Consider the following 12,772-nt stretch of genomic DNA (forward strand, 5'->3'; position numbering starts at 1 on the left):
GTGGAGTTGCCACTCTTCCGGAGGTGCTGGCTCCCAAGAGAGCTCGTCGGCTGTCCGGTTGAGCGCACCTGGGACATGAATGGCCCAAAGCGACCTCAGCTGCTTCTGATTCCACAGGAGCAGGTGGCGGGCGAGTTGGAACATGCGACGGGAGCGTAGACCACCTTGACGGTTGATGTACGCAACGGCTTTCCGTACGGGCCAGTACATGTTTGCCATGCAGCAGCCCCTTGAGGCGGCGCAGTGCCAAAACACTGCCAGCAACTCGAGGCAATTGATATGCCAATGCAATTGGGGTTCCGTCCACAGACCCGCAACTGCATGTCCGTTGTACGTAGTCCCCAGCCCGTGGTTGAGGCATCCATGAACAGCACAGCATGCCTGGACACTTGTTCTAAGGGCACCCCGGCCCGCTTTGGCCTGGTAGACCTGCAGGAGTGTTATGGCATGCAATGCTGATGCGGCTTCTCCACAGGCTGTGTAAGCCTTTCCCGTTATACCGGACGAGAACTTACACGCCCGGCAGGGGAGACGCGGGGCACCCCGCCAGTCCGCAGCGGTCTTCGGACACAGATGCATCGCGACCGACCGCTCGATTGGGGGGATTCCCACATAACCCTTTGCCGCACCACCATCGAGGGTAGTGAGGACGGAGGAGTCCGTCGATCGCACGTGAGCGCTATACGGCGCTGCCCACGACTTCGAGATCTCCTGATGCACTTCTGGGAAGAAAGGCACCGGGGCGAGGCGCTGAGAACAAGCACGGGCTGTCCAGAAAAAACAATTGTCCAACCGCGAAGGTTCGGGACATGGTGGAGGGTTCCACTCAAGCCCTACGCTTGCGGCGACCCGGGAAAGCATAGCACAGAAAGTAAGCTCTGGGTCCGATTTGGGCAACGCTGTCACACCCGAAGGGGGCAACACAGCCGAATCCTCATCCTCAGAGCCCATTAGCTCGTCCCCCGATGCTGCGACCAACATTCTGTCTTCCTCCGGAGCCCCAAAAGTGATGGCTGGCGCCTGGACCTAAGCACTGCGATGGTCATATTCCCGCAATGGGAACATGACTCATTCACAAACGCTGCCTCCGCGAAAGCCCAAACACGTGAGACAACGAATGTGACCGACAAGAAGCGACCGCACCCAGAAACACACGGTTTGAATGACATCTTCAAAAAGATGCAGGGTTAAACCGTATTGCTCTTTTAGAATGGAAAAACTGCTCTTTTAGACGTGCTGAAGCACTCAGGGAGATGACCACGGCTAGCACACAGTCCAAAGTGCAAGCCTGTGTGTAGCACTCTAAGGGAATATGCCCAGCGAACCAACAAAAGCTATTTTTGTGAAATGCAAAATGCAAATGGTCGATCACTCGCTGAAGCCCCGTTTCACCCGCACTGGCAGTTTTTCTTCTCTCACGAGACTCAGTTTAAACACACTCTTCGTAGAAACAGAAGTACTGTTCGGCTCCGAAGTAGAAAGCATTGATCTGCCATTCTACTTCCTATTTATACCTGCGCTGCGGGGCGGAGCGTGGAAAGCGCAGATCACATGCCAATCTCCGATTGGCTCGTTTTTACATACTCAAAGTAGATAGGTCTCTGAGATCAGATCCCAATTCATCGGCCTAAGTCCGACGTACGTCGAACATGACCGACTGAAAGGGAACCAAAATGAGTTGTACACAAACACAATAAGTGTAGCCAGTGCAATATTGCTCTTTACTCCAAGCTTCTTCTGATGTTTTCAAACTAGGCACATCTTACGTGTCAGACGTGAGCAATTGTGAGTAAGGATTGTGACCAATTTCTTCAGATCATTATACTGTAAAGCGTAATAGCACATTCAATAGATAAATGTGCCAGATTTCAGTGTTCAATATCTGAAAGCTATAAAACAATGCTGTACATTGATGAACCAAATGCTTTAGAAAAATGCTGACCTCTGAAATTCAATCATATGACTTCAGAGGACTTGGAATATAAAGCAAAATTATACAGACTTTTATTAAGTTTTGTACTGCCTTAATATTTATTTGGAGGAAGTAAATATAAATAATGTTTCTCATATTTAACAAAATACATTATCACAAAATACTATTCTACAATATTTTTCCTTTTTTAGCAGGAGTTTAAAGTATCAAGTAGATTGTAAAGCAACTGCGTAGTGACATTTTTCTGCTCTAGACCCATATCACGTTTAAATCTCAATTATCTGTCCCAGTCTCTCTGTAACCACAGATTTGTTATCGTTCGTTTCCTCTCATGCTTCACACACGTTGGCACTAGAATGTCTCAAGTAAATTAAAACTAAACTAAAACTATAGTTCTTTTTTTCTCCAAGAGAAGTATCAGATCACTCTGCAGTTGAGTTCAAGTTCTGGTCCATCAACCAGATAATGATCACAAAGCAATGGATAGCTGTAGCAATCGCACTGAACACAAGTGTGACTCTTTCAGAGCTTCAAGCTGACACTAGGTGTGTTTACATGGAGCACTTTAATCGGTTTAAAAGTCCAATCCGAACTAAAATGCTCCATATAAACACCTCAATCCGAAACAAAAATGCCCAAACCGAATGAAATTGTAATCGGTTTGAAAGGGGTGGGATAAACCTTCATGAACCAATCAAACGAAAAATTTAACCATGTAAACGACCTGACCAGATTACTTTTCAGTGTGCGTCCTTACAGTATGTGACGTGATACAGCGCGCGCCTTCACCACTGACCGCGCGCCACTCTCACATGCAGGCTATAATGTTGAGACAAGTTACAGGTCCCTTTCTTTGTGGGTTTTTGAAGCTTTGATTATGTTTACAGCGTGCAATATAACATGAGTTCATGTTTCGCGTGGAAAAAAACACAGTATTTTTCACACAATTTACTTATCTGTACAACGCTGTTTTCTCTGTCCTAAAAACGGCCTGATGATTTCCTTGTTCTATGAAGTCCCTTCTTCAGAAATACGTAACGAGTTCTGATTGGGCCAGTGCTTCCCGTGATTGGACAGCAGCTTAGCGCACTTTGCCCGGAAAGGTCCCGCCTCTTACCATAACGGGGAGATGTAAGCGCTGAATGCATGCTCTTCTCCACGTGGGAGAGCAACAAGACCATGCCCCCTATTTTGCGTGCTCTTTTTGGGCGGAGGGTTCATCAACAAATGGTTCTAGTGACGTCATTCATGCCAGGAAGTGCAGGGGTGTAGTCCAAACCGGCCGTTTGCTGTAGGCTTTGAAAGGGAACTTCTGTTAAATAAAATATCTCGCTTGGCATTGAACTTTGAGCTTTATATTTTTACAGGTATTATTTATGCTCTAACAGCAACATTACACACTAAATAAAGTTTGAAAGATGGAATAGCGAAGAACGGGACCTTTATTTTTTTCTGAGGGGTAAACTGTTTATTTCGTTAATAATGTTAATGAGATAATGTTGGCATAATGACACATCCTCTCATCTTGACAGGGTTTGTCCCAGGCACTTTTTACTTCAACTGTGCCTGACAGAAGAATTCATTTTTTTCTGAGAAGATTACACTTTACAATAAATAAATAGCTTTTATAAAACAGTATAAGTCCTGGTGGCCGTTGAGAGTTGCTATGGCATCCGTGCGTGAACACACTCCAGCTGCTGGAGAGGACAGAGTCGACATTTCTGATGCGGCAGAACTGCTCGGTGATGATTGCGATTGAAAGTCAGCACATGTAAACCCCAGATCGGTTTAGATAACATCTCATGTAAACAGTCCACTAAATTTTTCAATCGGAATTATTTTAATCGGAATGACAAAAAAGTGTGCATGTAAACCTGGCTATTGTTGGCCTAATCATCATGTTAAACTGTTTAAAATGGTTTGATTTTGTTATCTAATTCAATTATATATACTTTTAAGTGTGACTTAAATGTCTATGGTAAAATGGGCCTACTGTATGAACATTTTAGATGGGCTTCTCTCGAATCTTCAGAATAAAACAATTACATCATCGGCACAGGGGTTCGTTTTTATTTGGTTTTGTGAATGAGTCTGGTGTCCTGTTCTAAACAGACAAACAGTCCGCAGCTCAACCCTAACTCCATCTCCAAGGCCAGATCTCTTTACATGACTTGTTTCCATTAGACGAAGTGAGACAATTATAGTGATGCTCCCAGAGAGGACGAACGACATACGATCTGTGCGCGAGTCTCAAACACCAGAGACTGCTTGAGCCCTGTGTGTCCCATTGTCTGATGAAAAAAACACTGGAACAATGAGCGTCTCTAATATTCTGACATTTAACTTGTAATTGACTGATATTTAGGAAATTTGCTTTTCCTTTGTGCATGAGGAGTGAGGAGTGACATTTCACACCAGCCAATTCAAGAGCAAGAACTCTTTTAATTCATTATGTTTTCGTTGCTTTTGGTGTGAGGTCAGGTGATCGAGTACTCAGGGCAAAGTGTACAAAGACATTACAAGTTATTTAATGATTTTATATGCTTGCACTTTTTACTTTAGTGAATATTTGTGAGTAGATTGAATTGATTGACTAAATTTAAAACTATTTTTTTATAAATAATTATTATAGTCTATTCAAAAATTAGATTGAAGTTTTAGGTTTGAAAGACAAAAATCATGTATTTTTTACCAATTCCGAAGATTATGGGCCCTGTTTTAACTATCTAAGTGCATGGCGCAGGTGCACTTAGGGCATGTCCGAATCCACTTTTGCTGGTTTAATGACGAAAAAAGCAGTTGGCGCGCCAGGTTAATTAGTAATCTTAATGAGTCATGGGTGTGTTTTGGGCTTAACATGCAATAAACCAATCAGAGACGCATCTCCCACTCCCTTTAAAAGCCAGTTGCGCTTACATGGCGGAAAGACTGAACGCCCCTCTAGAGAGGAATCCTTTTATTTTTAATATTTAAAAATGTTTGTGCTGCTGTGCGTTGTGCATCCGCCTACATGCGCATATTGCTATTACGCTCTTTAAATAGCATAAAAAAAATACTCCTTTTGATTTGCCTCAAAATAGAAACTCACCAACAATGTGCCTGAACGAACCAGCACGCTCATGGGTGAAAAAAACCAAAGTGGTGCTGGACGTGAAAATGATAACTGTGTCAGGCTGAAACTAGCAAAAAACTCCGGTTGTATGATAGGGCTCATGGACTTTCTCAGTATTTTGGCCAGATAAATATCCCATCCTGCAACATAATCCAAAATTATAATAGTTTTTTTAATTTTCATTGGATTTTATTGGACTGTCCAGGCATAACAAAATCAAGTGCTTCAGAAATGATCTCGACAACACTATTTTGATGGTCCCTTTTGAACATTCGGTTGACTATAAGTAAAGTTGAACTTATGTCATTTAACTCTCATTAGAGTATTAGTAGACTCTCTTAAAATTTGCTAACTCATTATTATGATGCTCCTCCAACAGACATTCTAGTACTGACTTTAAGTAACTTTGCACTAATTATTCTAAACTGCAGTCTACTAATACTTGACTTGCACTCTAACAGGAGTTAGTAAACATGTAGGTGTAACTTAACTTATAGTCAACAAAATGTGTTAAAGGGACCATTAAAATAAAGTGAGGCCATTATCTGTCGCGGTGGGGAGTTCAGGAAAGCTAATGCTGATGGTGATGGTTTGATGCATAATTCTACCGCACAGCTTTCACGCCATACAGCTTGTTTATGTCTGCTTTAGCCAGATAGTTGAAACTTTTAAACTATCCTTTGATTAAAATTCATATGATTTTTGTTACCTTAGATAACCATAAGATAATATATATTAAAATATTATTTAATACATAAGATGTTACATGCAAAATAGCTGCATAGATATTCATTCCTGCAATGTTAGAATTAGTACAAATCATTTTTAGAATTACTACAAATGTGCAAAAACGTATCAGCAATATAACAGTTATGGTGTAGCCTTAAATACCACTAAAGAAACTGTTACACATCACATGTCCCAAAGGTATTAGTATGTGCTCTAAAAACCTGCTGTGTTAATGAATTAACCTCAATATTTCATCATTTGATTTCAGGTCCAATATTTTAATTCAGGTTAATATATGCAAAAAATATTCTGCATTGTACTTACACTTAAAAAAAAGGTTTAGTTCACTTTAAAATGAAAATTAGCCCATGATTTACTCACCCTTTAGACATCCTAGGTGTATGTGACTTTCTTATTTGTGATGAACACAGTCAGAGTTATATTAATAAATATCCTGATGTTAGCTTTATAACGGCCGTGAATGGGGCTCACGAGTTTGAAGCTCAAAAGAGTGCATCCATCCATCATAAATGTACTCCACACAGCTCCATGGGGTTAATAAAGGCCTTCTGAAGGGAAGCAATGCATTTGTGTAAGAAAAATATCCATATTTAATACGTTATAAAGGATAAAGAATACGGAAGGCAGTCTGGCGGTAGCTTGATATTTTACGTTATAAAGTTTTAAATATAGATATTTTTCTTACAAAAACTCATCACTTCGCATCAGAATGCCTTTATTTCCCCCTGGAGCTATGTGGAGCACGTAACTGAGTAGTAACTGAGACAAAAATGTAATTTCACAGACATTTGACACACACATCTAGTTCACTATCTTTGTGGGGAATCTCCATTGATGTAATGTTTTTTATACAGTACTGTACAAACTGTATTTTCTCTCCCCCTACACTAACCTAACCTCTAAACCTACCCATTACACAAAACTTTCCACATTTTAACATTTTCATAAAAACTCATTCTGTATGATTTATAAGATTGTTTCCCCATGAGAACCTCAAATTAGGTCCCCACAATGTCACAAGTCGCAGTCAGTGTGCATTCAGGTTGAAGTCCGGGATAGAAAAAAATCGGATTGAATGTCCCATTTCTATCACTGGGATAGAAAAACATGTACACAGACACACACACACACACACATATGAGATGTGGTTTGTATTGATTGTAAGGGTTCAGAGACTGCAGCATGTTCTGGCGTCAACAAAACACTATAATGTTAGAAAATAAGAGCCTAGGTGATAGAGTGACACAAACCACTTCCTGTGATAGGAGATAGCGGAAGAAAGTCTTACTTTTGCCAGATAATGTTTCTCACACACAGATCCCCAGCAGGACGTCAGCTATCAGATCAAGTCTGTCTGTAATTAACATTCTGACTAACACCATGAGAAAACTCCGGAAACTCTGAGAAATGTAACTGTCATATTCAAATGGCTTACATCGATCAGTCACTGTAACTCAAATCCAGGTGTTGACACTTCTTGACCTCTAAACTTTTTGATTCAAGTTCAACAAAATATTTATATTTGGTTACACTTTATTTTGATAGTCCACTTTAGACATTCTACTAACTATAAATAACTTTGCAACATGTTAGCTAACTCTTATTAGAGTATTAGTAGACTGTCAGTAGACTGGTAGGTTATTGTTAGGTGTTAGGGTTCGGGTTAGTAGAATAAGTTGAATTGTAGTTGCTAATTTACTTATAGTCAGTAGAATGTCTGTTGGGGGACCAACAAAATAAAGTTTTAGTAAATGTTAACCAGACAGTTTACAAATACTCTAATGACAGTTAGCTGACATGTAGTTGCAAAGTTACTTTTAGTTAGTAGTCTAAAGTGGACTATCAAAATAAAGTGTTACCTTATATTTTTTCAAAACATAATATTTCAAGAGAACTGAACTGTTTCATTGTTTTGAGTTGTATGAACTCATTTAATTAATTTAGACTAATTTAAGTTTAAAGGAACTGTATGTAAGAAATGTATTTCAAATAATCATTAAATGGCCCTGATATGTCACTAGACACTAAGAAATCATGTTAATTTCAAATACTTATATCACTGACAACAGTAGTCCGCCAGGATATTGTCATTTAAAAGTTGTTGTTGCAGCCCTCATCTGATGTTTATGTTTATGTTGTTGATATTTTGTGTTTTGGCCTGAAGCTCCACCCTCCACCTATCTACCAATCACGAAGTCAGTAGTGTTTGGGCATCCGGGTTGCCAGATCTGCTCTAGTTACAACAGCTGCAGCTACAAACGTTCCTGCTGGATCCTGCAGCCGATCTGGCAACCTCGAGTCAGGGAGGAGGGCTAGAGGGGATAGTGATTGCATTTTTTATTTCCCAGCATGCTTTGCCCATGGCGCTCGAAAGAGAGAATAAATGCAAGCTTATTGGTCAGGGAAATTTAGTAGTGACTAAACTTTTTTTTTTTGTTATAGCTAGCAAAATATGTATGTTGAATGTATAAGTTTAAGTTAAATGTATAAATTAGTGTACTCAAATATTTCAAGTTAAGAACAATAAAAATGTGTGAGTACAAATAAAAATATCTTACTTTGGGTTTCTTAAATTAAAATTAAAATCTCATTCAACTTCTTTGAGTTCTGACAACTTATTAGGGTTAATAAGTAAATATCATTGGTAACACTTTACAATATGGGTGCATAATATGCATTAATTCATGCTTAATTAATGCACAGATAATCATGAGATAATGTATTACTAATGGTGAACTAACTCATTTATTAATGATTACTGCATCAGCAACTATTGAAGATTCTCCATGATTAATAGATTAAGTAATCATTAAATTGTTATTAGTTAAATGTGTCTTAATGTATTAATTCCTTAATAACATATTATATTAACTAATAATGTAAATTAATGTGATAATTACCACAAGGGGTCAAAGCCATGCATTTCAACTTCCAGTTGTCTGCTTTAATTAATTTAGCTAATGATTTATAAAGGTATCATTATGACTTTACTTGTTGGGGCACATGCTATTAACTAATTTTAACACCCATAACCAATTACATATTATTTAATCAATTATTTAATAGTCATGTGCCCCAACAAGTACAGTCATAACATAATGATACCTTTATAAATCATTTGCTAATGATTAATTAAAGCAGACAACTGGAAATTGAAATGCATGGCTTTGACCGGTTGTTGTAATTAACTTAATGTTATTAAGGAATTGATACATTATGTCACATTTAACTATTAACAATTTAATGATTACTTAATCTATTAATCATGTAAATCTTTATGAGTTGCTGATGCAGTAATCATCAAACAATTTGATGCAAATAACTACCTCAAATTGAGTGAGTCCCATTTACAGTTTAGTCCAATGTTTTTCCAACCCTACCTGTGAAAGTGCACTGGAACGGCAGGTAAACCCGTGACTTCCCACCCGTGAATTCAAACTAGATCGATGCACTCCCTCCCAGTTATGAGTTCTGACATCACATAGCCCGCGAAACAACAATGGCAGCCCCTGCGGATGCGGTGTTTATGAAAGTCATACACGGTGACGTAAAATAAAAGGTATAACAGCTTCTCTTGTCTTATGTGCTGTTGTTTCTCCTCCGTTTGCCTCAGATAAGCACCTTAGGTGATAGAAATGATTGTAACGAATCATAAGCCCTGTACGGTTCCCCATGCTTTGTTTACATCTAGCTCACAATTCCTTGCGCTCAGGCAGTTTGGCATGACTTTGCTTGGAACACTAAAAAGTCATGAGTCGTGGTTTGAAGTTGTAACTTACAGGCTCAAAAACCAGCCTGGAATGCACTATTAGCCCACTGTTCTGATAAAAAGCCATTCATTTACGCCATCGATTTGTCAGTAGTCAAAAGTCTATCTTCACAGGATCTGAGCAATCTTTTTAAGCTACCGAATCATTTTCACTTTGTATTTTATATGTATGATGACAATCTAAAAACTATTTAACACTGAATGTGGATTTATTTAACTGAATTTGGCGATTTATTGCCTTTAATTGTAAGTACGGTACATTTTACATGCTATTCTCAGTGGAACTCTGTTACGCAAGAGTGAAAACAGAAGAAGATCAGCCTTGAGCAGCCACAACATAGAGAGCATGAGTCAAGGGAGCAAAAGCTCAGGAGGTCCATTTGTGCCTGTCTACTTGAATCTTCATGTGCAACCCTTGTTGTTTATTTAAGACACATTCATAAAAGTACCATAGCACTATTTTTTAGTATTTTATGGTGCCACTACCATAACCGCTTCAAAATATATATGTTTTATTTAGGCTATGTCCTTGAGCCATTGTATTTCAGATGCTGAGTCAAGTCCGATCCTGCCTCCCCGCTGTAATCGGAGTACAGTTATCTGGACAATATATGGCAGTCAAAGAGAGCTACAATTGACATCTTCTATTGTGGTCATGTATCGGAAGTCATACTGTATGGAAATGGGTTTCACATTAAAACGATTCATTACAGACAAGTAGTGATTTTTTTTTATTTTTTTCTGTATGAAGTTGTTGACTCTTCAGGTTTTGCTTGTGTTACTGGGGTCAATTTCAAGATGCTATTTTTGTCTGGATCCAATAATTTATTTAAAAATACATTCATTTATTAAAAAAAAATTCAAACAATGAATTACATATACTACTTCTTTTATGAGCATGGTTTAATTTCTTCATTTAAAAATAATAGTTTTGATATTTTGGAGGTAAAGTAAAAAAAAAAAAGAGATGATGATATGATTAGCAGCTGTGATGATGATTAGTGTATGGTGACTGATGAGTGGCGGGAAAATAGAACAAAGGCAACGTGACTTGAAGACAAACAAACTAAATGTCCACGTGACTGTATGTTTTAAAAAATCATATAAAACCAACATGAATACAAACAGTCACAAGACACTCTTATTTGCCAACCTTACAAAATTCATGTTCTGAATATCTTGTCTAGTTGTTGTCAATGAATAAATGATTTAACTATCACTGTTTTTGCCTCTCGGCTTGTTTTGCAACTGGACGTCTATTTTGCATTGCACCACAAGCGGTGACGTAAGATAGTGCTTGCTTATTGTACAAAACTACTCAATGTCCTTAGTGGAATTTTGGGGAGAGGGGGGTGACCTAATTCAAATGCTAATTCAGTCTGGCAGAAATATGCCAACATGTATTTACATTTAAATATTTATTTTGTGAATATATATTCATAAAATAACATGCAGCCTGCCTTCTCCAAAATTGATTCTGTAGTAAATTTCTGATACCAAGAAAGCAGCTGCTATAGCATAAACACTCACAAGCTTCTTCTTTTTTTCTCTGAGCTTTCAGCCAGGACCAAATTGGTCTCTTGGGTTTCCTGGAGGTAGTGAGTTTCTCAAGGCTTCTGCAGCTTCAAAGAAATGAAGCTCACAATTTCTCACAAGAGACTTCAAATACTGGTTGATGAGTCCCTCTCCTCACTATACTTTACTTCACCACTTTACTGTAACACAAACTCTGCAATGGTTCTGACATGCTACAAAACATATTTCACAGCATATCTCTTTGATTTAATGAACAGCTCATCATGGTCATCATTAACCCTGAATGAAGACCTGCTGTAACATTTCATTGTCAGAAAAAAAACCCATCCCAGAATTACTGGGCAATACTCATATTCAGAGTTTGAATAAGTTATTTAGCAAATTATTCATTAATGAATCTGGATTTACATAACTAGTTTTTATCTGGATCTCTGTAGCTAAAACATATAAAAACAAAACGTATATCTTGTACTACACAACTAACTTTTCTTATTTGTTTGTCATATCTGTATATTCTTGCTTCTAACAATAATTGATCCTGGAATTATTTCCAGGTATCTCACTTCATTGCACATACAGTAGCACCAAACTTTTAATTAGCTTTTTGTCTTAAAAAAAAAAAAAACTGCATGAGTTGTGCTGTTCCTGGGTAGATTCATAGAGTGGAAAAACCCAGTCGAATTGAGTGCGACCATCTGTTCTTAGAACAAAAAACTGTGATTTCAACTGAATAAGAGTTTACAGCACCACAATGATCATTACCATGTAATGCGTGCAGTATGACAACACATGGAATTCCCTTAGTCATCACAAGTTTCTGAAGTAAAAGCCTTTTGGCATGGTGAGATGTTGATGTTGAGCTATACCAGTTCATATATTTTATATATAGTTATATATTTAATAGAGATAATGTCAAATGAGCAGCATGTGTCACACTATACATACAGCATTAGATCTTGTTGTCAGGGCAACACTTTTGAAATATTCTGTAACATCCTGCAATAATTATCTCTTGCCTGTTGGCCTGTTTCGTGTATATATTTATTCTGTCATGAAACAACTCTAGATGGCACATAGGCCCTTGATGCGATCTGTTAGTAGTCACATCATTCACTACACAACACAAGCTGATTGGTCTCTGTTGCATCTGTAGCCAATAAGTTTGAAAAACAACATTAAAATAATTGGGTTCACTGATGCTGTCTTGCAGTGCACTGTCAAATATCCTCCACCACCCCAGCTCCACCTGTCTAGATCTGCTGGGTAATTTCATGTATGCAATTTGTCTTCTACAGCGGCGTGTGTAGCAGATTTAGTCTGTCAAGATCAAATAGCATTGTCATATGTCATATGCTAAAATATTAATATATAAGAGTTGAAATACTTCAATTTAGATTCTACTTTAAAGCCGCAGTCTGTAACTTTTTTGTGCTCTAGCAGTTAATAAAAAGAACTGCATGTGTCTTGCGGAAGAACATTGCAGCCGGAGCTACTTCTCTCTGTTTATGTCTATGGCGAGTCACGCAGGGACTGTGCTCCTTCGCTCGTTCCTACCAGACCAGTTTGAAATAGTCCCAATATAAACACTCATTTTAAGTGTACCATAATGATTCAGGGTAAGACAAAAACACGGTCCGGAAAATGGATTCATGTTGTACATTCTCATTATATA

This window comes from Pseudorasbora parva, chromosome 9, assembly GCF_024679245.1.
Source record: "Pseudorasbora parva isolate DD20220531a chromosome 9, ASM2467924v1, whole genome shotgun sequence".
Classification (NCBI taxonomy): Eukaryota; Metazoa; Chordata; class Actinopteri; order Cypriniformes; family Gobionidae; genus Pseudorasbora; species Pseudorasbora parva.